We start from the raw sequence: 27,330 nt of genomic DNA, 5'->3' as shown, positions 1-27,330 counted from the left end.
TGATCTGATAGGGATGGGGGAGGCTAAAATTTCATTAGTGCCAGGGTCTGTTTAGAAGTTACTCTACAGCAACATTGAACCCTAGGCATCAATCACAAGAATGAGACTTAAGGCAGCATGTTAATTTAAAGGTAAGGGGTGAAGATCGATATGTTCTTTTCTTCTCATTGTCGGTCCTAAACATCTACTAACAGGGCAAGTCTCACAGACACTGCAACTTCCTCCCCCACTTTCTCCATGGAAATGCCAATTCGCTTCACTTATTTTTTTGATGGGATGGGGCAGAAGTAAGTCTGGGTGGCTTACCATTGATGCACCCAGCCACCCCTCCTCCGGGCACACAAACTGATATGCCTAAGGGTTGTGACTGGGGAGGAATGTTCCTTGGGATTTAGAGAGAGGTAAATAGCCACAGCAAATTTGCTTTGCTCTACCTTTTCCTGGTGTATGAAAAGTCACTGTTCTTCCAATGAAATTGTCCACTGTAGAAGGGCAGGGTCAAGAAAAACAATAATGACTGATTACATTGTTTACTTATCCAAACTAGCAGTTACTATTACCCCCATGGTGGTCTCTGATTCAGACCATCTCAAAATCATTGCCTATAAGCCTCCTTCTTAGGGGCTATACCACTGAATATGGGCAAGAATTTATATCTGTTTCCCACCTCCAGGAATCAATTCAGAATCATCTTATTTCTAATATTCCTTCTACTCCTCTTACCTTACCCTATTTATTTCTTGATTTGTGGAAGAGATTGCTTCATCTAGCTGGAGAAACTCAAAGAAGTGTCATAAGATAACATTCTGGAATGGGACATTGGAGAAATTGACTGGGGAAGATGCAGTGGCTTTGGAAATAGCTATAGAAGGAAGGGCTGGAATTGGGAGTTTCAATGAAAATAGTTCAATCACAGGCAGAGTAACATCCATCGATTTTAATTTGTTTCCCAGCAATCCTGTGGTCATTTTAACACTTTTTTTCAACATGTTTGTTGATCCCAAATGGCTGAACCAGCCCTACTGAATCAGATAGGTTTCTCTGCCATTGCTAAAAAGGCTTGTAACAATTTCCCCCGTTGTTTGTCTCTTTGCTTCCTCAGAGGTAGAAAAGTTTCTTCAGTTGTTACTGATTTAGCAAAGTAAAAAGAGGTAGAAGAATATTGTAGGAAGGGGATGTGTGTAGACAGAGAAATCCTGATTTTCAGAAACTCAAACCACAACATTCCATAAAACTCATTCAGGAAAAAGGCCCCAAGAGGTTTGGGGGGCATCATAATAAGCAGGCCTTCTCATAAATCCATTTCATTTAATCTGGTAGAAATTATTTTCTAAACCTTCAGATTATATATTTAGAGAACCCTTAAAACGATTTCTTAACTGCAGCAAAGTTTGATTCTTTGTTGCCACAAATAAGCAGAGCCACTTAAAAGCCAGGTCCTTGCACATCAAATGGGGCTTGGGAGTCCCTTGATGGATATGAGATAAAGTCTTTTGGAGATAAAGAAGAAGAAGCCAACAAGGCAGAATGTTATTTTAAACCGTGATTTAAAAAAAATGCAACACTTTAGTTGCACTCTTGTCTAACAAAGCCCAAATAATGCAGGGTCCTGGAGATTACAGAGCTGCTCAGTGAACTTTGACAGGTTTATTCCTAAATTAATGTTTAGGAGAACAGTCCCTTAACTGGTTTGCAGATCAAGCCATTATCAGAGATAAGTATGATGGGATCACCTCGGGCAGTATATTAATTAAGGCCAATTCAGCCAGTCTCACTGAAGTCAGTGGGCCTTCTGCACCAGGAAATATCTTTCAGATAAAATCAGCCAGCTCAAATAGAAGGTGGTTCATCTCAAATATGCAGCCTGGGAGGTAAATTCCAAGGCAGTGTCTCTGTTTCCAAGTAATATTTTACTAATGGGAAGAAAGATCCAGGAAGCAACCCTATACATCATTTTCCCAGGAGTAAACCCTACTGGAACACAGCGGGAGTTAACTTGGAATAAACAAGCATAGGAAAGCGATGCTGGCTTTCTGCTAAGTTGGGAGAGGAGAACCAGGGGTGGGGGTGAGATTCCCAATCGCCTTCCCTCCTCCTCCTCTTCATTGCATATCAATAGAGGACACCCTGGGTGGACGCTGCGATGAGTTCAGTAGGACTAACTTTCAAGAAAAATGTGGTGAGTACCCCAACCTTTGATCCTGGGTCTGAATTCCTTTTCCTATGTAAGGAAAAACAAAACACCCAGGCAGCCGCTTTGAGAAATCCTCACTTTTATTCCACTAAGCGGCAAAAGGAAGAAAAGGAGGCGGTGTTTGTCACCCACCGAGGCTATTATTTCAGGTGTGCTAATGGGATTAGAGGCGTGTGAAAAAATGTGAGGGCGCGCAGGATTTTGTCGTGCAGGTACCAGCACGGTACACACACATACACACACACACACACACACACATCCCCCCGCCCTATTTCCCCAGCTGAGTTTTGCTTACACACACATCTAGATAACATTTCCATGTGTCCCAGATCCAGATATTCAGAATGAAGGACCGGTTTCAGCAGCCGCGAGGCGGAGGGATGCGAAAAGCCAGTGCCGTCGGACGAGCCAGAACCGAAGTGAGACTTTTAAAAAAAAAGGAGAAGAAGCCCCCGTCCGGAAAGCAGGGTCTAGGGAGCGGAGGGAGGGGGGACGACTGGAGGGAGGAAGAAGAGAAGGGCCAAGTGTCTGGGTGTGAAAGAGCTCACGATCTTCAAAGGCAGAGGGAGATGGAGAGCGCAGCCTTCAGCAGAGGGCTCGTTGGAGCCAACAAATGGCCGTGATCAAGCGCGCCGAGATGGGGGCCCTGAAGCAAACCGGAGGCGCAGGTCCGCTCTCAAAGGCGGGTACCGTGCTCTGTGCGGTCACCGCATTACCAAAGCCTTTTGCATAATTGCATATTGACTTTAGCAAACGGAGCCACCCAGTTATTTGAACATCGATCTTTCTTCTCATCCGCAAACAACCCCGCTGCCACGCGAAGGGCTGTGAGGTTGTGGGGGCAGCCGTATTCTCTCTCTCTCTCTCTCTCTCTCTCTCTCTCTCTCTCTCTCTCTCTCTCTCTCTCTCTCTCTCTCTCTCTCTCTCTCTCTCTCTCTCTCTCTCTCTCTCTCTCTCTCTCTCTCTCTCCTCATACTCGTTCTATCTCTAACACACATACACATTCTCTCTCTCCCTCTCTCCCTCTCTCCCTCTCTCTCTCTCACACACACCCCCCTCCTCCACAAAATTCTAAATAAAGTTGCTCAAATGGTAAATTAAGTGAAAAGTTGCGCAAAGAGCCTGTGGCTGTGGCAAACAACTCTAAAACATCTGTCCGTTGGGTTAGTGTCAGTTCTAGACTAAAGTTCCCAATGAACTTGCTGGAACAGTAAAGAAACAAAGCTGATAATAACGACCTTTGCTTGTGTCAAGGTGTTACAAGATTGATCCTGCTGCTTGTTGCAACTGGACTTATATCGCTACCCTTAAAAGCAAAAGTTGACTGTTACCCTGGTATAAGTTAGGATGAGAGCCAATGGAGAGGATTGACCCAATTCCCCCAAAGCATTGCATCTCTAGCTATAGAATTTATTAAATAAATTTTACCAAAAGCTTTACTGGGTTTTTGGCAAATTTTGACAATCTCTAGCTGACAGCATAGTGAACACAGTAAATAACATTTGAAGAACAGTAGTTAAAGTAGTTATACTACCACTACTTTAAAGTAATTAAACTACTACTTTAACATAATAGTTAAAATCCAACACTATTAACTGCATACTAGTTCTCTGTGTAGCACAGCTACCAGATTTGGCCAAAACATTATTTGTGGCCATCTGATGGTTGTCCAGATTTTGACAGCTCAGATGTGGTAGCCTGACTATATAGCAATGTGTTCATCTATATATCGTCTGAATTGACATGTAGCCGAGGAGCATCTTAGCCAGATATGTAGATACAGGTAGTCCTCAGCTTACGACCACAATTGAGCCCAACATTTCTGTTGTTAAATGAGACATTTGTTAAGTGAGTTTTGCCCCATTTTATGACCTTTCCTGCCACAGGTGTTATTGAAGCAGTGCAGTTGATTAGTTGGTCACCTGGCTGTTAAGTGAATCCGGCTTCCCCATTGACTTTGCTTATCAGAAGGTTGCAAAAGGGGATCACATGATCCCGGGATACTGTGACCGACATAAATATGAACCAGTTGCTAAGCATCTGAATCGTGATGACACGATCATTGGGATGCTGCAAAGGTTGTAACTGTGAAAAATGGTCATGTCACTTTTTTTAGTGCCACTGTAACTTTGAATGGTCACTAAATGAACTGTTGTAAATTGAGGACCACCTGCATTCCTACATTACTAATCTGAATGACTAGCCTGTATTTGATGAGAACCCAGACAGGTTTGATTGCTAATCCTTAGGCAGGACATCTGCAGACTTAAACACATTACAAATCCATCAGTATTGTTGAAGTCAGTGGGTTTTATTACAAATAAGCTTTGCAATTCCTGCCTTTTCTTTGCTTTCCATCTGAGAATCTCTTATACTATAGATGATTATAGGCTGGAAAGAAAGAAAAATCCATGGTGATATTTATGAATAGTAGACCTTTTTCTTTTTTTCCACAACTTAGTGCTTAATACTTTCAACTGGAAGATAGACAGAAATCAAGCGACTGGCAATCACCCTCACACTCTAATTGCTGAATGAGGGAAAAGTGAGAAAGAAGTATATATTATATATATATAATATACAAATGTCCTACCTTTTCTGTAAGGCATTAAACATGGTTTCCTCACTTCTTTCTTTACAACAATCCTGTGAGGTAGTTTAGACTGAGATATAGTGATGGACTCAATAGCTTCCTGGCCATGCAGGAAGTAGAAACTGAGCATGCCCAGAACAAATTAACACTATAATATCTATAATTTTGAGATTTCAGAGAAAAAGTGCTAAAAAGTTTATAAGACTGTGTATGTGCAGTTAGGACTTGTTAAATTTTTCAACTTTCAATTTCCAAACATTAGTGGGTGCTCAAAAGTTGTGACATGCCTTGAGGATTGTAAAGATAGTTTGGTTACTTTAATATAATTTAGATGTGCTTGGTAAGTAACTACATAAATACCAAAACTTTGTAACATTTTGCTTGTTTCCTTTGTGTGTATCTTTTCCCCCCTCGTGCCAAACTTTCTATGGATAAAAAATAAGTCTACAATTTGTAATGACATTGGCTGGGAAAGATTAAAGCATTGGTTGTTTCAACAAAAGCATAGAATATTTTGTTTTCTATATATTTCTGGAAAATTATCTTCCATGATTTCCCAGAAGCAAAAGACTTTGCCCATAGTAGAAAATTAAACTACAAGCCCAACATCTCTATTATAAAGTCATCCTTTGTAATATATAACATACTGGCAGAGGAAACATAAGTGTATAGAACATTTCTAATATACATATTTGCATTTGTGCACACACAAACTATTGAAAGACATCCAAAGTGCATATTAGTTCAGTTGCCACCTTAATTTAAGAAAATTCCACCTACAAGGAGGTGTTTTACCTGTGCTGGGACAACAAATGTTTGCTATTTCCCATTCTTTACTAGGCGAACAGTCATTGCGCCATCAGCCAGATGTATTTATAACCAAGTTGTGAAAATGAAAACAAGGAACATTTTATCTCTTGAAGGCAAAATAAAGCCTGAATGTCATACATTGGGGGCAAAGAGCTAAATCTCCTTTGTTATATTATTAACCTTTTGAAGCAAGCACCCTGTCACTTCAAAATGGCCAGTTGTGCACTGTATAATATACATAGCAATTATATAAATGTCTATTTGGAATTTAAATGGAATTTCATTTTGGGTATGCTTCAGTGGTGGGTTGCAGGCGGTACGCACCAGTACGGGCGTACCAGTGCCTGCTGAGAGCACTGGGTACTGTTCCGGTAGAGTGCTCTGGAGGGCCTGCCCGCCCACCCGAGCTCTTTACCTGTATTTGAGCTCTTCAGCGCTTCCGCGCAAGGAGTATTCAGTGCCTGCGCAACGCTCCGCTGAGCAGCTGGAGCATTGCAGAGGCGTCACGGAGGTAAGGACACAGGCTCGCGATGCATGTGCATGTGGGGGACGCTAGGCCCCATTGCACCATACCGGTTGCAACGGCATCTGGAACCAACCACTGGTATGCTTACCCCTAGGATCAGGTTATTTAAAATATTGGATTATTACTTCATGGTCATATGCCTATCTACTTAGAAGAATATACTTGTCATCAGTAAAACCTGGTAGAGTAGATCTAGTCTGCGAGAATCTAGAGCATCATTAGACTAAAGCATAGGTGTACAAAGGATTCTGGCTCACTTGGCTGTTTACATTCCAGGTCTGTTAGTCCTGCACCTTACAGAAGTATAAAGAAAATTATAACATACAATTCTTTCCTGGCCCTCCTTTTTTCCTCCTGTTCATTTGTGGAGCCCTTCACTGCACTCCAACTGTACATTTATTATGCCTGGCCTAAGTTCCTAAAATGAGATAGTACAAACTTGTCCACTTCTCCTGAATCCAAAAATTCAGAAATAACAGTGTTAGGAGGACAATTCCCAACCCCTATTCACTAACAATATTTTTTTTTCTGATGATAGAGGAGCTAACCCCTAAAATAGTATGCACTCGCACGATCTGATGTGTTGGTTAGTTTCTGTGTCAGTAACCTTCATTTTGGGAAGGTGGTTGAATAAATAAATGCAATAAATAAAAAGTAAAAAGAGGGTCAGAATGGCTGCATGAGGCTCTCTTGCATCTCACTTTGTGTGGGGTTTTTTCTTTCTTCCATAGCTGAAGTGACAGTTCAGCAAATAGCATCTTTTCCTGCCACTCCAGCCAAGCTGTTCCATTCATCTGCTTCAGATCTGGAAGGGTGTGCCCCTCCGCCACTTCTTCAAGTCCCTGGAGGAGTTCGGTAACTTTCTCCAGATGTGAAGGCAATGGTGGGATCCTACGGATTGAACAACTGGTTTGGTGATTGCACGCTTTGGGTGCAGAGTTTTGATAAAAAGTATATTCCGCATTAGTGCAATCCACTCTGCCACAACTTTCAGCTGAGAAGATATAGTGAGTTAAACACAGGGGAGGGTCTTCAACCACTTCATTGTTGGAGCGAACTGGTTCACTTCCAGCTGATGATTGGAGCTACCAGTTTACTCCAACTGGTTTAAACCAGTAGAATCTCACCCTCGAATGGATCTCTTTTCCATCATGGATCTCTGGACCATTCTGGAGCTGAACCTCCAGGCTGAAGAAAGCTATGAATTTGAACATTTGCCTGTTAGGCTGCTGTTAAAAAGTGCCTATCAGCCCCCCCTCTCTCTCCCTCCCTCCCCCCCCATAAAAGAGTAGCAGCTTTCTGGTGGAATTTGAATATGTGCTGCTGTGTTTTTCCCCCCAAGACTATCATCTCCTGAGTCTGGTAGCATGCTAAGCATTTCGAGATGTCCTTAAAGGAATTTAGTGTATTAACTCTTTATAAGCAGAAATCTACTCTTCCCAAGCAGCGGTTATAATATTGAGAATTCAACACTTGTGGAAGTTTTGCCTGGCATGCAACTATTACTAGATGATAAAGAAGAGGCGATCCTGGGGATAATAGCCCAGGACATCTTGAGGGTGTCAGGATAGGGAAAGTTGCCCATGCAGGCCCATGTAATCTTCTTGCTGCTCCACAGGGGGTCAGCTCTGCCCATGGGGAATCCAGCGCTCAACAGCAAAAGCAGGCAGAACTAGTTGATCTTGTTTGTGATTCAGGAAACAATCATAACATTCGCCTCACTGCAATTAAGATATTAATAATCTCCTTAAATCTTTGGGTGGGTGAGAAAGGATTATATAAAGTCACCAACAGGAGTAGAAAGAAACATTTGGCAAGCATTGCCTATTCTCCCCCACCCCCGCCCCACCTAACTTAGTTCTGGTTCAGAAAGTTAATATTTGGCATGGCAATGCCTCCACTCTCATGATGCTTTGGAGTCGTTTGTGTATTGCCGTTTTACTATTTTGCTGAACAGGGGATTTAGTTCCACACTTGGCTGATCTTGTAGCATGATCTGTTTTAAGAGCTGAGTTGAATTTTTCTTTTCTCCCTTTGGAATTATTGCATACCTGCAGCCCTTGGGATGATCTACCTTTCAATCAGAGGGAATTATCTCCCCTTCACCTCTCTGCTCCTGGGCTCAAGCCAGCCTGAATTTCTGGGTCCTTTCCCTGCTTTGCCTAGAACTTAATCCCTCCATCTTCCCCAGGTAGCATTGTGGCAACGTTTAACAGGGATCACAGCAACTGGTTGACAAGGCTCAGTTTCACTGGGGCTGACATTTTATCATTTCCTCTTCATAAGTGAAAGCGGCTCTTTAATTCCCTGTAGAAAGTGCAACACGGAAGCAAGAAATCCTTTGGGAGATTTCACTGCTTTTGCTTACTTTTTACAAGGTTTTTTTTTTGGGGGGGGGGGCAGTCTAACAACTGTTAGATTCTTTTCTTAGACAATCAGGAGGCATTTGTTGACTTGCTCTGCTATGCGCACATGTCCTCACTGCTTCACAAGCTTAGCTAGAAACCAGCTGGCTTTTAGGTGCAATTCAAGGTGCTGGTTACCATCTATAAAGACCTTTATGGCAAAGGGCCTGGCTGCCTGAACGACCATCTGCCTCTGTATATTTCTGCTCACCCAGTGAGGTCAAGAAGAAGGGGAAAAGCTCTGGGTCCTGTCAATTAAACAATGTGGAACCCAGGAAAGTACTTTCTCAATAGTAGCTCATGTCCTCTGGAATGGCATCCCCCAAGAGAGCCCTGCTGCTCCCACCTTATGGACCTTCTGTAAACTGTTAAAAACTTGGCTGTTCTCCCAGGCCTTGGAATAGCATGGTGGCCAAGTCCCTTTGGGTTTTGGTTTATTTGAGTTACATAATTGGTCTTCCTGTCAGTTGCATTCTGTTTGATATATCTTCTTTCTTTTATTTGCAAGTCACCCAGAGCCAGGCGGCCTCAACACTGAATTAATTAATTAAATAAATAAACCACCAGACTTACATAAATACATGCATTGAAAGTCGGGGAAGTGGGGAGGCAGAGCAATTTGCTTTGTAACCTTTGGGGTATAGTGGAGGTAAGGTTTTCTTCCCCTTATTCCAGACAGGAAAGTTGAGCCTGATTGAGCTGCAGCTTTTGCACTCTCCTGCTCATCAGCAGAGATATCTCTGTGTTTTGAAGCCAACCCCTCTGCAGTCAGTGAAGGTTGACTGTAAATCAAGTTCCAGTTTTTGTAAGGGACTGAAAGGTGGAAAGGAGGGGGTGTGGAAGTGTCCGTATAGTAATTGACAGTTAAGTAAATGGACAAGTGTGGGGGATTCATCATAATGACCACAAATATGAATGCCTCCATTATTACTATTATGTTTCATCACACAGTTATCCTGATGTTTAGACTGGATTTCACATTTTTATCCACCTATCAAGTCCTTCCCAGGACCTGAGATAAAGAGATGTAGTTGTTGGATGGTCTTTAAAGTACATAAACTGTTCTGAGTAAAGCTGCCTTTTGCAATTGACTGATGGTGATGTTATCAATGCTGATGGCATTCAGGTTATGCTCCAGAGGCTTTGGGTTATTATTATTAGTATTTGTAGCCACCCATTTTGACATATTCATAATTATAATTTGTAATCTTACTGCTTATATATGACAGCCAAGCCAGAATGTTTGCTATTTATTAATTTGATTTGACTTAAACATTTATAAGTTGTTCTTCTGGAATACATTCGCCTGAGCTGTAGATCTGAATGTGAGTGTAAAAATAAAAGCACATTGCTCTTTTATCTGTACCATCATGGGAGCGTTACTCCTGCAATGGTATGTTCAATTTATGGAATGCCACCTATGAAGCATGTTCACTGCTGGAATATCCATAACATAGTCACTCCTTTCAGGAAAGACGAAAGAAAAGATGGGGGAGAAGTAGGAACACACTATCCATCTCCTGCTTACTCTATTCCATATGATCAGAAATCCTACCAAAGCATGGTTTTATAACCATGTGGGATATTGTAACTCATGTAGTTACATTCTTTTGCATCAATATAGGGAAGATGGAGTGAATCCAACCCACAATTTCTCCCCACGCATTCCTTCCAAGATGCCCAGGGAGGGAGGCTGTAAAGAAACTGGTATTTTGCAAATAAACTAGACTAAGGCACTACATTGAAACAGGGAGGTTGAAAAAAAAAGTTGTTCATTCTTATATTGTTCTGCTTATAGAGACATGAAATGATTTTTGTTACTCCATGATTATAGCCATTTAATGTATCATTTTGAAATGCATCACTCAGTCTCACACATGCTTGCCTTATAGATAGGGCATGTGTGCTGTACTTTAACATGCAATGTAATCCTGTGGCGGTAACTGCCTCTATGAAATATCGGGTTGCAACAGGTCTGTGCAGCTCCTTAGTGGCAATTTGAAAAATAATTTATTGAAAAAATATTTTCAATGCGCTGCCAGATCCCACTAGTTTTTCTTTGTTATTTCTAGAGAAATTTTGCAATGGGATTGCTCTGTATTCAGTTCAATACATCTGAAACGAGCCATTTATATTCATGAAGAAGCTGGGTTTGGCAAGGATTCCCTATCAAGAGCACACCTAATGACAGAACAATGCATTGTCTCACATGCAACAACTACATTTTATAATATTGTTTGACTCAAATTACATGATGTACATTTGAAAGCAGAATTCAACATTTCAGACTCTTAATTTATGCAGTGTCTCTGGTTAAAAGAGTTCAGATAGACTTTTGTAATATGATTTGCGTATCAAGTCAGAGAAACTTCAAAAACCCGCGATGTGTTGTCTCAGAGCTTTTAATAAGAAACAAATGTCTAGCAGACATTGAGATTACTTTAAACATGAGGTCTTAAAGAAAACGGAATTAAAACTAACTCATTGTTCAGGATTATTTATTCCATCCAGATATATGTTTTATAAGACATAAAATGACTTCTACCATGAAAACAATGAACAACACTTTTTAGGATGTTTCCTTCCCTTGTTTAAAAATCAGCACTATTCACCTTTTTCAGGACTTAAAAAACTTTTCTGTTGGACTACAGCCAGCCCATGAATTACAATCTATGTACTATTTACTTGTAACATAAAGAAGTGCTATTACTCAACCTTATATTTACAATAGGCTATATATTATCCAATTCTTCAGCCCTTAAAAAATGTGTTATATTTATATTTTCTCAGGTTTACAAAGGCAGTTGTAGGTGCAGGAACCGGAAGTTAAGGGGATTTTTAGTAAAATGTTTTTTATCTTTTTTAGGGGGTTCCAGGGTGGGGGGGAGGGCCAATCAGACCGGGAGGAGAGCCAGTGCCAGACAAACAGGTGAGTCCAGGAAGGACGGGGATGCGGTGGAGGGGGGGAAAACAAAGGTCACTCGAGCAGAGGGTTGTCCTATTACAACGGTCATGGGGAGGAGGGGATGCGAGGACAGGATAAGATCCCAAGGTCGGTTGGGAGACCGTGGCTGCTGGTTACGCCCGGTCGTTTGTACCAACCCCTGCAGTCTAGGTGGACAGGAACTACAGAGCGAGGGCCTGCGGCTGATGCTCTGCAATGCAAGGTCTGTTACCAACAAGGCCCCCCTCATTAATGAGTTGATCTCAGAGGGGGAGCTAGACCTTGCAGGGATAACGGAGACCTGGTTGGGCCACGAGGGTGGTTTACCCCTCATGGAAATGTGCCCACCAGGTTTCTGGGCATTCCATCAGCCCCGGGCCCTGGGTAAGGGTGGTGGGGTGGCGGTGGTTATTCGGGAATGTTTAGAGCCGAGGGAGTTCACTGTCCCTCAGATACCCGGGTGTGAGTCCCTTGGTGTGAACTGGGGCCCAGGGAGGCAGTGGGGCTTGCTGATTGTATACTTGGCTCCTCGCTATGCATCAGCAGCCCTGCCCGAGCTCCTCGAGCTAATCTCAGCGACGGCAGTTGAGACTCCCAGACTTTTGGTCATGGGGGACTTCAACTTGCCATCGACGGGAGCGGCTTCTGAGGTGGCTCGGGAGTTCATGGCCTCCATGACGGCCATGGACCTGACCCAATTAGTTCAGGGCCCCACTCACGAAGGGGGCCACACACTGGACCTCATTTTTGTATCTGAACAGTGGACGAGTGATCTGGGAATAGGGGACTTAGTCATCACGCCCCTGTCATGGTCAGATCACTCATCCCTCCGGCTGGACTTCCCTGGCGCTATCCCCCACCGCGAGGAGGCGGAGCCAGATTCTACAAGCTGGTACCGCCCCAGGCACCTGATGGAACCGGACAGATTCCAGACGGAGCTTGGGCCAATACCTGTAGCCCTGTCCCGCTCCCGCTCCGAGGACCTAGTGACTGCCTGGAATAGGGCGACGACTGGGGCCTTGGACCGGGTTGCGCCTTTGCGACCTCTCCTGCGGCATCGACCCACCCGGGCTCCTTGGTTTACTGAGGAGCTAAGGGTGATGAAGCGCCACAGGAGACGTCTAGAGAGCAGGTGGAGGTCCTCACGCTCCGAATCTGACCGAACACAGGTAAGAGCCTGTTTGCAGATTTACCTTGTGGCAATAAGAGCGGCCAAGCGTAGGCATTGTGCCGCCCTTATTGCGTCCACAGATAACCGCCCTGCCGCCCTGTTTCGGGTGACCCGCTCCCTTTTATCGCAGGGGACGCGGGAGACACCCTTACAGGGAAGAGCAGAGGAGTTTGGGGAATATCTTCAGGACAAAATTGATCAGATCCGGAGCGGATGGACCTCCGTCAGTGGACCAGACGAGCCGTCAACAGCGAGTCTTGAGAGACCATTCTGGGAGGAGTTTGACTCTGTTACCCCCGAGGATTTGGACAGGTTGCGTGGACGGCTGCGGCCCACCACATGTTCAATGGACCCGTGTCCCTCCTGGCTGGTACTGGCAGCCTGGGAGGTGACACGAGGCTGGCTTCTGGGCCTGGTGAATGCCTCATTGGGTGAGGGATACTTACCAACCGCCTTGAAAGAGGCGGTGGTGAGACCCTTGCTCAAGAGACCTTCGCTCGACCCAATGGAGCTAGCTAATTACCGTCCAGTCTCCAACCTCCCCTTTTTGGCGAAGGTTGTTGAGAATGTGGTGGCGCAGCAGTTCCCACGACACCTGGACGAATCCGACTATCTAGACCCACGCCAGTCCGGCTTCCGACCCGGGCACAGCACAGAGACAGCCTTGGTCGCGTTGGTCGATGATCCCTGGAGGGCCAGAGATAGGGGTTGTTCCTCTGTCCTGGTCCTATTAGACCTCTCGGCGGCTTTTGATACCATCGACCATGGTATCCTATTGCGCCGGTTGGAGGGGATGGGAGTCGGAGGCACCGTTTTGCAGTGGTTCGGCTCCTACCTCTCCGACCGGAAGCAATGTGTGTTGACAGGGGGGCAGAGGTCGTCCCTGAGGCCACTCACTTGTGGGGTGCCACAGGGGTCGGTCCTCTCGCCTCTCCTGTTCAATGCATATGTGAAGCCGCTGGGTGAGATCATCCGTGGTTTTGGGGTTGAGTACCACCTGTACGCTGATGACACTCAGCTGTACATTTCAACCCCAAACCACCCCAACGAGGCTGTCGAAGTGATGTCCCGGTGTTTGGAAGCCGTCGGGGTCTGGATGGGGGACAACAGACTCAAACTCAACCCCTCCAAGACCGAGTGGCTGTGGATGCCGGCACCTCGGTTCAGCCAGCTGACACCATCGCTGGCCATAGGGGGAGAACAACTGTCCCCTGTGGAACGGGCGCGCAATTTGGGCGTCCTCCTTGATGCCCGGCTGTCAATGGAGGACCATGTGGCAGCCGTGGCAAGGGGGGCGTTCCACCAGGTTCGCCTGGTGCGCCAATTGCGCCCCCTACTGGACCGGAGTGCCCTGCGCATGGTCACTCATGCGCTGGTGACGTCTCGCCTGGACTACTGCAATGCCCTCTACATGGGGCTTCCCTTGGGACGCATCCGGAGACTGCAGCTAGTTCAGAACGCAGCCGCGCGGGTTATCATGGGGAGTACAAGATACTCCCACGTAACACCCCTCCTGCGTGAGCTGCACTGGCTACCTGTGGCCTTTCGGGTGCGTTTCAAGGTATTGATTACCATCTTTAAAGCGCTCCATGGCATAGGACCTAGTTATCTGCAGGATCGCATCCTACCACACACGTCCCTACGACCAATCCGCTCACACAGGGAGGGACTCCTCCTGGTGCCGTCCGCTAGGCAATGCCAGCGGGCGACACCTAGGAGTAGGTCCTTCTCTGTGATGGGCCCAACCCTCTGGAATGACCTCCTCCCCGACATCCGAACTACCACCGACCTCCGCTCCTTCCGTCAAAAATTAAAGACTCACCTGTTTCAATCAGCTGGCCTGGCACTCTCTTAATTTTGTCTCCCGGGGATATTTCAATTGGGTTTGGGTATTTTAATTGGGGATGTTTTTTAGGGTTTCTATAGTATATTTATTTCTTGTACAGTCTTATCTCCTCCATCCAAATGTTTAGTATTTAATTGTTTTATATTATTGTATTTTATCTGCATTTTATTTGACTGTACACCGCCCTGAGTCCCTTTTTGGGAGAGGGGGCGGTTTAGAAATCCAAGAAATAAAATAAATAAAGTACACATATATATCCTTTTATTTTTTAAAATGATTACATTCCTTAAATAATATTTATATAAATTTCAAACAAAATGTAACTGGAACCCAATGGATAGAGAAACAAATCTGTGTTTTAGAATTGTGCCAGTGGACTCAATGAACAGTATATAAAATAAGAAATTCATATTACTTTCAAATACATTACCTGGTGCACATTATTTAGTCATTTTAAATGATACGTTATCAGCTATTTTGGACTTATTTAAACTTTCAGTAATACATTATGAAAAAAAATGATTTACATGAAGAGGAGAATGTATTTATTTATACATGGTATTTGCTGTATTCAAGATCATACAAAAATACTTATCAGAAGACAAACTGATAAAAATATTCTCAAAATATATTGTAATCTACCAGCATACTTTACTATTCCTATTTTAACATTATCTCAAAGTACTTGGCTACAGTCACTCATCGCTTGTTTTCTACAAATTCCACTAGCTTTTAAGTCAAGTGAAATAAAGTTCATACCTGAAGTTGCAACATGCCTTCCAATGTTCTAGCCTCCCATTATTTTAAACATTATATCTATTTTTAATAATTGAATCTGGTGGCCATCTGCATTTTCATTAATGGTTATGGGTACAATTCTGTGGTACTAAGTTCTGCTGCCCTTTCTCCCACTTAGACTTCAGTAGGACTTGATTAATTCATCAGAGCAGTGGAGATTATGGGTGACTCCAAAGCCTACGTTAAAGAACTACTATAGTAGTTCTATTATAAGATATAATTCTTCTTTAATGCATAAACTTAACATACAACCTTTTGAATAGCAAATTTTATTAAATGACACACTAATGTATGTGTAATTTAATAAAATTTACTATTCAAAAGGTTGTATATTAAAGTACACATGCAGAGGGAGGGAGGGAGAGAGGGAGGGAGGGAGGGAGGGAGGGAGGGAGAGAGAGAGAGAGAGAGAGAGAGAGAGAGAGAGAGAGAGAGAGAGAGAGAGAGAGAGAGAGAGAGAGAGAGATGTTTTCTGTCAAGAGGCTGGACCAGTCTGTGCAATTTTCCTAGCAAGTTTTTTGAACAACTTGCCATTGTTGCCATCCTAGGACTGAGAGAGAGAGAGTGACTGGCCCAAGGTTAGCCAGGTAAGCTAATTTCTGTTAAATTGGGACTAGAACTCATAATTCTGATTTACACCCTACTGCTTTAAACTATTACACGAAACTATCTTTCTATGTTCACTTTACTAAATGTAAATACTAAACTTGAAAACTGTCATTAGATGATCAGTGCATCTTATTTTTCAATTACACTTAATTAGGAAACATGGACTAAAGTTATTACTCCAGTGCCTAGAATATTTAGTGTTCACATATACTTATTTCTGTTTTATCCCAAAGGTCCTCCTTGAAAATACAGCAAGACCTGATCTGAACTGATAGTTTGTTGCCCTAATAAATCCCATGTTGTGGGTCACTGTACACTTACTATGCACTTTCTTTTCCAAGCATAACTTTCTCTGTTCTTATTTTGATAGGTTGCCCTGCCCTGTCATCTGACCGACTGAAACTTCCAAATATTAACCTGTTGCTTTGTGCCCTACAGAAAAGGTCAGAATTTCCAGTGTGGCTGCAAGAATTGTTATCCCTGGAGATTGTTATCCTTACACATTAGCTTCTTTTGTTTGTTTATTTGGTTGTTTGCTTGGTTTTTTTTTGCAGGCCTGCTTTCCCATTCTCAACTAAAGTTGCTATCTTTGAGGTTTTGTTCTGTTGTTTCACAAGCTTTGTAAGGCAGTGGTCACCAGCCAGTGGTCTGTGGACCACTGGTTGTCCGCAAGAAAATTTTGGTGGTCCGCAGAAAAATTATTTGCATTTTTTATATTGCATTAAATGCTATTTATCTTTTTAAAAAATCATATTAGTTGTCCGCAGGATTTGAAATTATGAATTTAGCAGTTCCTGAGGACCAAAAGGTTGGTGAGCCCTGGCATAAGGGACCAGCACACTTATTGCCTCAAAGTTAAGGTGACCAACCGTCCTCCTTAGGGAGGACAGTCCTTCTTTTGTAAGTTTTGTCCTCCCTCAAAAAGTGTCCTCCTACATGTCCTCCTTTTCGATATTTGAAGACTAACCTGTTGCGCGTTATGTGACGTATTTGTATTTGACATGACAATTCGTCAAGGCTCGGTATAGTGCAGTATAAGATGCGATTATGAGATGCATGCGCTTCGCATGAGAGACCTTGAGAGAGAGCGTCACGTGCAAGTGGCTTTGTTTACTTCTTACCGAAACACGACACGGCACATACACATGCAGTAGACTGAGATTGAGATTGAATGTTGATACTCTAGCTGCAGCACTTGCCGTAAAATTCAATATGAAGGATATTTCTTGTTCAGATATTTCCAATATATTGTTAGAAGATGATACATTGACAAGAAATATTAATTCAATGGAAAAGTACTCATTTAAATAATAATTAACAGGCATGTAAGCATAATTACAATATAAAATGTTGCAAATGTTTTTATTATGCATATATCATATTTTAGTGTATTATTGTTGCAATGAATAAAATATTTCTTTTATTTACGATATTTTTTTCCCAATTTATTTGTCCTCCTTTTCATTGTAAAAAAGTTGGTCACCTTATCAAAGTAGCAATGTGTTTGTGTAAGGGATTACTCAGAAAGCACCTATTTTGGATCCTGTTCTTCATGCCTCCATGTGGTTGGAGGGAATAGAATTAGCCACTGAGTCAGAGGTGGGTTCCTACCGGTTCCTACCGGTTTGGCCGAACCAGTAGTGGTTTGGCGGCCTGGGTCGCTGGAGCCACCAGCAACCCAGGCCTGCCATGCTCCCAAACCGGTTCTCCTACAGCACCACCATCTTGATTTTCAATTCTGCGCATCGCAGAACAATTTGCATTGCATAAATATAACCCCCCCCTTTTAATGTTTTGCGCATGCACGGACCTTTTTAGCTGCAAATGTGCATGCGCGCAGAATGTGTGTTTGGCATGCACACAAGTGCACAAAATTTTTGTGTGTGCCGAACCGACAGTAATGCCGGCAGCAACTCACCCCTGTACTAAGTCAATAAATATGTACATCAATATATGCTTCTAATTTAGTTTACATGTATGCTTCCTATGCACCGAGTTCTATCAGCGTATTGGGAGAGAAGGACAGTAGAAATTAAGACAGGGGAAATATTTATTGGGCCTATCTCTCTATTCTACCTTCCATCTCTATTGCAATTTGCAACCGAGCTCACTTAATTGCATGGTGTGACTGTAATGAAATTGGCCAAGGCAGCTTTACATATTTTGTGCCCATAAGCATATTTTAAAACTGGAGAGCTACTCCAAATATATTTCTTTGAATGTAGCCTGCATCAAAGTCATCTCTGCCTATGGAAAGTTAGCATACTGGAGGCAAGGTGAGATTCAATGCCTCTCCTCTCCCCACTATGTTACATATTCATATACAGGAAAATGAGTCTTTCCCCATCAACAGAACTGCCCAGAATTCACCTCTGCTCTTTGAGACTATAACCTGGTATTCATACAGTAGATGAGAGTGCAAAAAGAATGATTATGAAGTTGTTGGGCAAATCCTGTCACATCTTCTGATCTTCGATCCTCGGTGTCTATAGTGCAGGTGAGTGTTTCATTTTACACATATCACAATGATATTCTTTATATTGTAACATTTTTATTGGTTTTTACAAATGTTTTGAGGAAAAGGGTAAATAGGTATAGAAAATTTTGACAGCTACATCATGTGGAAGGTAGAAATCCCCCCAAATCTCACAACTTTTACAAAAAAGAAAAAGAAAACATCAAAATTTGAATAAACATTGGCAACTTTTTTTTTACATTCAATCATCAATATATTCAATCATCTTTTGTATCACTTCCAAGAATTACATTATAACAACAATTGCAATAATGTTTCAACTCATTTTTGTGACCTGAGTCTTCTGAGTGTTGCATCCTCCCCCCTGTCTGCTGGCAGAGCCGTGGCCCCTCCCTCCTTCATATCTTGTGTACTGTCCCCTGTTTCATCTAGGAGGGCACTATGTTTCTTAATAAAGGCCTCCGCCTCCACAACTGTGTTGATTCTAATTCTGCTGCCCTCCCAGAAAATCAGCATTAACCATCTGAACCAGATTCCATTATTATATAATTTCTTTGCTAAAGAGGAATATTTCTTCCTCTTATCTCTTACTTTCTTTGGAATCTGTTTAAGAATGGTTATTTCTTTGTCTTTATATTTTAGTGGTCCCACCCTTTGAGCTCTTAAGACCTCATCTCTTGTAGTCTTTCTAAGAAATTTAACATGTATTTCCCTTGACACGTTTTGTGTTCTAGCGTATGCTGAGTTAATCCTATAGATCAAATCAATATCCCACCATAGCTGTTGTTTATCTCTTTTAATATATTCTGCTAAGATTGTGGTCATGATCTCCTTGAGATCTTCATTCTCTGTTTCTGGCAAGTTTTGAAATCTAAGAAAAAAAAAGACATTCTCTCAAATTCCACCTTTATCATATGATTTTCAAATTCTACATTCCCCTTCTGGATTGTCTTAACCTCTTCCCTCAGCCCAGTTACGCACTCCTCCAGCACACCTATTCTCTGTTTATTTTGTGTTGTTTGTTGTTGCATTTCTCTGAGCTCATCAGTTAAATCTGCCAGTTGTTTTTTCAGTTCATCCTGTCCCTTTATAATAGTTTGAAACATTTGCTCAACTGATAGTTCCTTTGAGCTCTCTTCAGTCGCTTTAGGTTGTAAAAATGAAGCCAATGGTGTCTTTTGGATGACCGGGCTGAACGTAGAAGATGTTGGGGCCGAAGACGGCTTACCAGGCGGTAATTTTTTAGGACCCATATTAAGTTCAGAGATAGCAAAAGTCTGCACAAAGAAATGGCGTCTGTGGAAAGACACAACTGGGAGAAGTCATAAGGCAAGCAAGTCCAGAGGAGAGCGTTGGTCTCTATACAGCTCCAAGCCAGGTGATATAAATCAAGTGTTTCAAATCCAAGGGAGATACGTGCAAGGAGAGGCTCCTGGAGATCTCTAGGGTGTAATATAATACAAAGCCAGAAATTCTTTCAAAAGGGAAACTTCATTCATAAGTGCAAGAAGAAGGAGGAATTTGGCCATCTTGGCTCCGCCTTCACAGGAGATCAGAAAGCAACGTCCAAAGTTTCCATAAAATAGTTTAAAAGAATAAACTCAGCAGTCCTCCTTTGCAGTTGTAGCAAGAAATCATCCTCCCATTGCTTGAAGGAAGAGAAAGTAACTTTTAACTCCCTCTCTCTCTCTTCTGAGAGAGAGGGATTTTCCAATTGCCGCTTTTCCGAGGGGGGGTGAAACCCCCCCCCTCCAGTCTTAACACTTCAAAAGATTGAAAGCATAGTTTAAGAAAGACTGCTGTTCATCGATTAAGTAGTTAAAAAGGAGATTGAGGGAAGCTTCCCACCTCATCGCATTTCAGCTGTAACGTCCGATTAGTTGTTTCCTTCCAGGGGGGCAAAGCTGGAGACCCCCTTGTGGCCGCCGCCGATCCAGGGGGTCCCAACAAGCTGCCCTACGGCAGGGAGCCCCTCCAAGGCTCCCTGTGCTCCCCCTAAACTTAAAGGGAGCCCACCAAGAAGACGAGCAGCGGACGTGAACGTCTGTCACCTTCGGGGACCAGAAGTCATCTCTCCACAATGATATTCTTAATTGCAACTTTATAAATGGCTCGCGTGCTACTCCATATAAATATTTTATATCTTAAGGCAAATAAAAGTGATAACGACATTACTGCGGTGTTGCTCCATCTGAGAATGTATGAAGATGCAGATAATCCTTGACTTACCACCACTTGTTCAGTGATTGTTCAAAATTATAACAGCCCTGAAAAAAGTGACTTATGATTGTTTTTCACATTTACGACCATTGCCTCATTCCCATGGTCACATGATCTAAATTCAGATGCTTGGCAACTGGCATGTATTTATGATGGTTGCAGTGTCCCGGGGTCATGTGATCTCCTTTTGTGACCTTCTGACAAGCAAAGTCAATGGGGAAGCCAGATTCACTTAACAGCCATGTTACCAGCTTAACAACTGCAATGATTCACTTAACAACTTTCACATGAAAGGACATAAAATCAGGCAAACTGTTTTGCTTAGCAACTGAAATTTTGGGCTCAATTGTAATAGTATGTCAAGAACTATCTGTAGTACCATAGTCAGATTTTGCTACTGCTCTGCATAATATTGCTTACCCCCAAAGTGAGAAGCATGATTGGCATTAAATATTCTATCCCATCCTTCTGTCTAGGCAGTCATCTGTAAATTCCCGTGTCTTTCCTCTCCTCCCCTCCCCTCTTTTTATTGAATAGAATAAACCCAATTTATTCTATCATTTGGAAATGCACTTCCTTTCTTACAAGCCTACAAAAGTTTACTTTCATGTTATTGGTGTTCATGTTATCATGTATCATTCCTCTATTATTTATACTGTTTTTCAGTTTCTGAATTTCACAAGACACAAATGTTGTACATATTAAATGACTTCGCAAGTTCGTAATTAAGGATTTCAAATGTTTCCATAATATCTTCTGATTCCCCTACCTCCATGCTTACTTATCTTCTCCTGTTACTCATTTTCCATTTTTGGCATGCTTGTGGAGAGGGCTTGCTTTTTATACTGCATTTCTTTCATATTTTATCTATGGCTTTTTATTTTCTGAATTGCTTTTTAAGAAAACTAATCCCTTTTTAACAAAGCTATTTAAAGAGATATGGCTTGGTAAATAATGATATAGCATAGCCAGAATGTTATCTAATTTGAGACAAATGGATCAGATCCATCCTTCTCTATGGTTTAGTTGCAACTCAGTGTTTATATTACTATTTAAGTACAGACCTAGACTTGCACAGAGAAGAATCTCCAGTGGGGAGTCTACAATACATCCTGGCTTTTTGCAAAAGCAGAAGGGTCTTTAAAATGAGATTTCCAGACTTTTCTTCTCTTTCCATGTTTATGATTGTGACTAATGGACTTATAAAATAGGCCAAATTGTTAATCATGTTGTATAGTTGATAAGGTTTCCATTGCACAATCTATACTTATCCGTAATTCTTAATTCTGAAAATTAATGAGCTCAGATTATTATACTGTGTCCAGATCTCTCCTTTATACGCCTCCTTTATACTCCTTAAAAATGAGATAAACATAAGAAAACAGCAAAGCTTATATTCACTGACGATTATTTTGACTCATTCCTTCAAATCAGTTTTTAAATTGTTTTAATGTATCTATCTAATCAAATTGCCTAACTTTGCACTGATTTGAAGGTTTATTGGAGTTTTGTATCTTCATGTTTATGCTTTTTATAGAGATAACTATTTTTAAATTAAGTCATCATCCCAACCAAAAAGTAACTTTCAAATTCAACTTGCAAATTCATCTTGGATTTTGTCTGATTTGCAAACCCTTAAAAAGCAAGTAGGTCCAGTGTCTGGTACATGATTAAAATCATCCTGCAGCTAGCCCAAAGAACAGAATTTATTCTGTTTTTTCCGATGAGTCTGCTTATTAACAATTCAAGCAGAAAGAAGTTCAGAAATAGCCAATCACGGTGAAACCCAGGATTAATTATCTAATACTTAGCATCTCTTGAACCTTGAAGAAATTCCTGCCAGGATAGCTTGTGGGGAAGCCACTGTGGCATGAAGAAATGTCAAAGTTTTGACTGTTTGCCAAATTATTTAAAGATATCTCTCTCTTTCACATATGGTATTTTAAAATAGCTAGATGATTGCTAGAGAAGGACATTTGAATAACCCGTCAATTACTGAAATGACCTGATTGGATGTATTCCAGGTGACTCTAGCATACAGGTATAAAATACAACAGCGGGGGAAAGTCAAATTCAAGGCAACACAGGTCTGCTCTTGTTTTTTCTCCAAAAAGATGTTTGGTAGTTGGGAAAGAAAAGGTTGGATTCATTGTAGTGATGCTTATTAACTTCATGTGATGTATTGCTTGGCAAATGCAACTTCTCACATGCTAATATTACCAGCACAGAGTGACATACTGCACTGAAATCCTATAGTACATCTGTTTTAGATTAAGATTTTCTGGGCTATTATGACAAACTAAACTTTGTTTTTGAAGCCTCAATCATTCACTATAAGGTATATCAAAAGGGATATGTACAGACTAGCTTTCAAACACGGGCTATATGCTAAAAGCAAAGCCAACCTATCCATGAAAAATTTAGTTCAGACATCCTTGTACAAAATATTATGGCTGAAGGGTAAGGAAGCCCAACAGGTTTCTGGGACATAATGCTTTATACTCATGCTGTGGTGAAAACTATGCATTGATATAACCATCAATATTAATAATCAATTGATGTGGTGTGTGGGGTGAGTTGCATCTATCACATCAGTGTTGTACATTGGTAGTGGTTGATCTTGGTATAAGGTTTCTCATACAATAAAAATGACTAGCATAAAGCAGACATCCCAAACCTTTGAGGCTAGTGGGCATATTTGGAATTTTGAGAATATGTTATTGATACCCACCACAAAATGGTTAACCTGATAAATGTGTTAGAAGAAGAAAAATGTCCAGGAGTTAAACTGCTGAGTTTTTTTTTTCTTGCCTCACAGGATTTTCCTTTACCATTTCAGTCTTCCACCTTCCCCTCCACCTCTTCCTCCTCCCCCTCCCCCCTCCTCCTCTTCCTCCTCCTCCTCCTCCTCTTTGGAACATACTTCTGACAGCTAGTCACTACTTTTATTTTTCTAAGAATGCCTTCAGGGGCCAAAAACATTATTGGAAATAAAATTATGCTTGAAGCTGGCACTTTGCAGCATGTGGGCTTCCTGGTTATTTATATTTAATGCAAAGAGCCACAATAAATAAAATGAGATGGGATGTGGGACTTGGCAATTTCCAAAACAAGTATCCCAGCTTCTTTGGTATTATAGATACACTTCTGGGGATTCATTTTGGTAGGAATGCATCTATTGTTATGGATTACTGTGCCATATCCACACAGAGGCAGTTCCACAAACTTCAGTCAATTAAAAAAAGCAGTATTAGAATGAATTGTTGTGAAGAGTATACATTTTTTTTGCAAACAGAATCACTTTTACATGATCCCAATTTTAAATATTTGCAGTTGACTGAAAATCAGATTTGATCTCAGATATTTGTTATTTATTACTTTCTAAGTAAGTCAAGGTGATGAACATGCCTAAAATCCTTCCTCCTCTTCTTTTCTCCACATCAAAGCCCACCTCACAATAAAGAGACATGAGATTCTTGGGCTGAGACAGTGTCTAGTCCAAAGTCACCCAACCAGCTTTCATGCTTAAACATGACTAGAACTTACAGCCTCCTGGTTTCTAGGACAGTGCCTTAGCACTACATCAAACTGACCATCCATCAATATCCAAAATTAAAAAAAAACAGTTGAAAAACACAAACTCATTGAAGTATATTATATAGCAGTGTTGGTGAACCTTTTCGGCACCGAGCACCAAAATGGGAGCGTGCGCACGCGTGCATATGCACACCAGCCACCTGGTCTCCCAGTTTCTGGTGTACATGCATACAGCTGGCTGGTGTGCATGCACACGCCACAAACCAGAAGATCAGCCACCCAGCATGTGCATGCGCACCGGGCGGCTGCTCTTTTGGTTTCCGGCACTCCCACGTGCGTAAGACCAGCTGGCTGGTGCGCTGGAACCTGGAAGAGCAACGGGCGATCTGGAGAGATGGCTCTGCGTGCTACTTCCGGCATATGTGCCATAGGTTCGCCAACACAGTTACATAGCCTCGCTATGCTTTATTGCATATTATTGTTTAAATGCATGGATGTATATTTGTAATTGTTCAGAACCGAAGCTAGATTTGTAAATCCTGCCTATGTCTCAAAACCCACTTAGACAATAGCCATCTAAATGGATACAAGGCAACCAGCAGCTAATTTTTAACTTCAAGGTCATCAGGATTTTGAACATTACACTGAATGATAAAACTTTATTAACTGTCTGATCGGTCTTTAATATCTGAAAAAGCTTACTTTGTGAAAATTGAATATTCTTTTATTCTTCACTAAAACAAGTGAGGCTTTTAAATGTTCAACGGGGCTGAATCATGCCATGTGATTGTTTGCCATTTTAAATGTAATCATCTGACACAATGAAGTAAAAGAACAAATAGATTGACATCTGAAAAATATGCTATGTAGGTTGCAAGTGATCTCTGCCATTTCATAATTCAGTGCTGAGTATGTTTGCTGGGCAACAGCCTTAGACATACAACAGAAAACAGGTAGTCTATAGAACTTGCCCTATCATCAAGCATATTGCCTACAAAATATATTACAATTCCTGCTGCTTTCTATTGCATAAGAGATAGAAGAAAATAAGGTGATCCTTGTAGATATTTTATTTAAAAGAATATTTATCTGACTGCTTTTAAACTTGTAAAATAAAGATAAATAAGAAAACAGGAAATATAGATGCATACCTCAATATTGCTTAGGTGTTTGCCAACAGTCAATTATTCAATGCCCCCAGTCAAAGTTGCAGGAGGAAAAATAACATTCTGTGATTCTTCCCCCATATCACATTGGAAGATACTTTTAGAGAAAATTGTAAACTCCTATATCCATATTTCTTCATTATATTTTTAAAAAGCATAACATGTTTCAGAGATATATATAATTTGTTTGCAGTTTCTCTTTCTCTACATATTTAGGTCTTCACAGAAAGCTTGACACTGATTCAGAGCTGAAAGATTTTAGCAGAACCACTGGTACCAAAACCAATGGATGAGTGAACTATGCCACTGTTAAAAGAGTTGCACAAAACCTTGCTCCTGGTGCATCGTCATACCTTTATTTACAATTTCCCATAGTGAATATTTTAGCATTGAAGAGTAATGCCTAGGCATAATAGAGCACAGATAAAATGATTTCAAAATAAAAAAAAACAAGATAATGAGAGCTAATTACTGAGTGCAAAATTAGCTTAAGGCAACAAAACATGACAGGTTTTCCCACTTTGGGGTCTCTGGGCTGGTCTATTATGCAGAATGAGGTAGTCACTTCATACACTACAGTAGACATCAGGTACAGTATCTAGATGGAGTGTCAGTGAAGTCTTAAAAGACAGAATTGGCTGGCTGGCTGATAAACTATTTTCTTGCCTGCAGATATGGTGAAAGATGTTCTACTGTTGCCACTTTTGAAATAAGATTCAATTATCAGTCTGGATGGCTTTAGATGTGGGAACAAAACAAGTCTTCACTTCTGGAGCAAATGTCTTGGTCTTGCCCTGATGACAACTTTCATCCTGGGAGCATATTAAAAGTTGTGTTTTAACCCATCTGGAGGGCACTAGAAGGCTGCTGTGTGGTTTCTTTGCTTTTATGTTGCTTTGAACTCATGACAATTTAGTGATATCTCAGCAGCTCAGAGTTTGCTGAACTTTTAAGATATACGATGTCTTTGCTTTTTTACGCTTAGAAAATATGCTGCATCTAATTGAAACAAAATGGTGCATTGTCAAATTCATCCTTTTCCAGCCCCCAAATTTCATGTCATTTGGAGGTCTTAAGCTGTAATAAAAAAATATACCCCTCTTCATTTTTTTTGTTATTTAGAAAGTTGCAATTAAATTTATTTCTTCATTAAATCGCTACAGTGAATGATCCCAAGAGATTTTTTTTATCTCCTCTTCATTCTTTATTTCAATATACTGCAGTTTTCTCTCTTCATAAGGTTTATAATCAGTGCAAACATAAACATTATTAATAGTAGCTCTGAGTTAATTACTCTGGCCATGTTTAAAACTGGGGCAAGAATAATATTGTGAAGCTGGTCTAAATAATAATGTAGCCCTTCTAATGTCAGATACTTTCCAATGCTTTTAGACTCATGGAAAATGATGTAAAATACAGCTTTGACACTACCTCCTTTTTGATGATCCTGGAATAATTATGGTATGTGCAACATACTGTTTAATAAATAACTAATCGATTTATGCACCTTAATTCATGGTTTCATTTCTTAGCTTTTGATTTGATTCTGCTACACTTTTAAGGGATCTAGTGTAAGAACTAATATTCTAATGTTCTTGTGTTTGGTTTGCCATCAATTAGTACAGCATTATACCTGGCTCACTACTTCAGTATTTGTGGAAATTTCTCCCTTGCTTTGCAATAATTCTGGTTAACCAATGTCATTTTGATTCTGTGTCAGATCCTTACTGTGGGAACATTTCAATCCCAAAAGCTCCCTGTGTAATTATGACTGCCCTGGGAGGCGTCTGCCTTTCTAATCCTGTAAAATAGAATGGCAGGACCATTTTCTTATACATTTAGGATATGCTGCAATCATGTTTGTGATTTACAGTAATGACTAAACTTCAGTTTGGAAATGTAAGAATCCAGGCCCAAAGTTGATACTTTAGGATTTATTTATTTTTGGGAGCATTTCTTTTCTGTCCTTAAGGAAAGTCTGCCACTTGAATATAATTGCTCTGTAGACTAGGCAAAAAAAGATTAATTCAACTAC

At 41.3% G+C, this 27,330-nt stretch overlaps 1 long non-coding RNA gene across 1 annotated transcript in view; it reads left to right on the top strand.

Annotated features, from left to right (window-relative positions):
* Positions 1 to 26,742, top strand: part of LOC309387230 — a 32,355-nt gene extending 5,613 nt beyond the window's left edge. Inside the window, exons 2-4 of the long non-coding RNA XR_014174563.1 lie at positions 16,267 to 16,339; positions 18,250 to 18,393; positions 25,968 to 26,742. This is a non-coding gene — a long non-coding RNA (uncharacterized lncRNA). The remainder of the gene's footprint in view (positions 1 to 16,266; positions 16,340 to 18,249; positions 18,394 to 25,967) is intronic.
* Positions 26,743 to 27,330: the final 588 nt, after the last annotated feature.

This window comes from Natrix helvetica (assembly GCF_964273705.1).
Source record: "Natrix helvetica genome assembly, chromosome: 2".
NCBI classification, from domain to species: Eukaryota; Metazoa; Chordata; class Lepidosauria; order Squamata; family Natricidae; genus Natrix; species Natrix helvetica.
The sequence above is the reverse complement of the archived record's forward strand: the minus strand, read 5'-3'. Positions and strand labels throughout refer to the sequence as shown.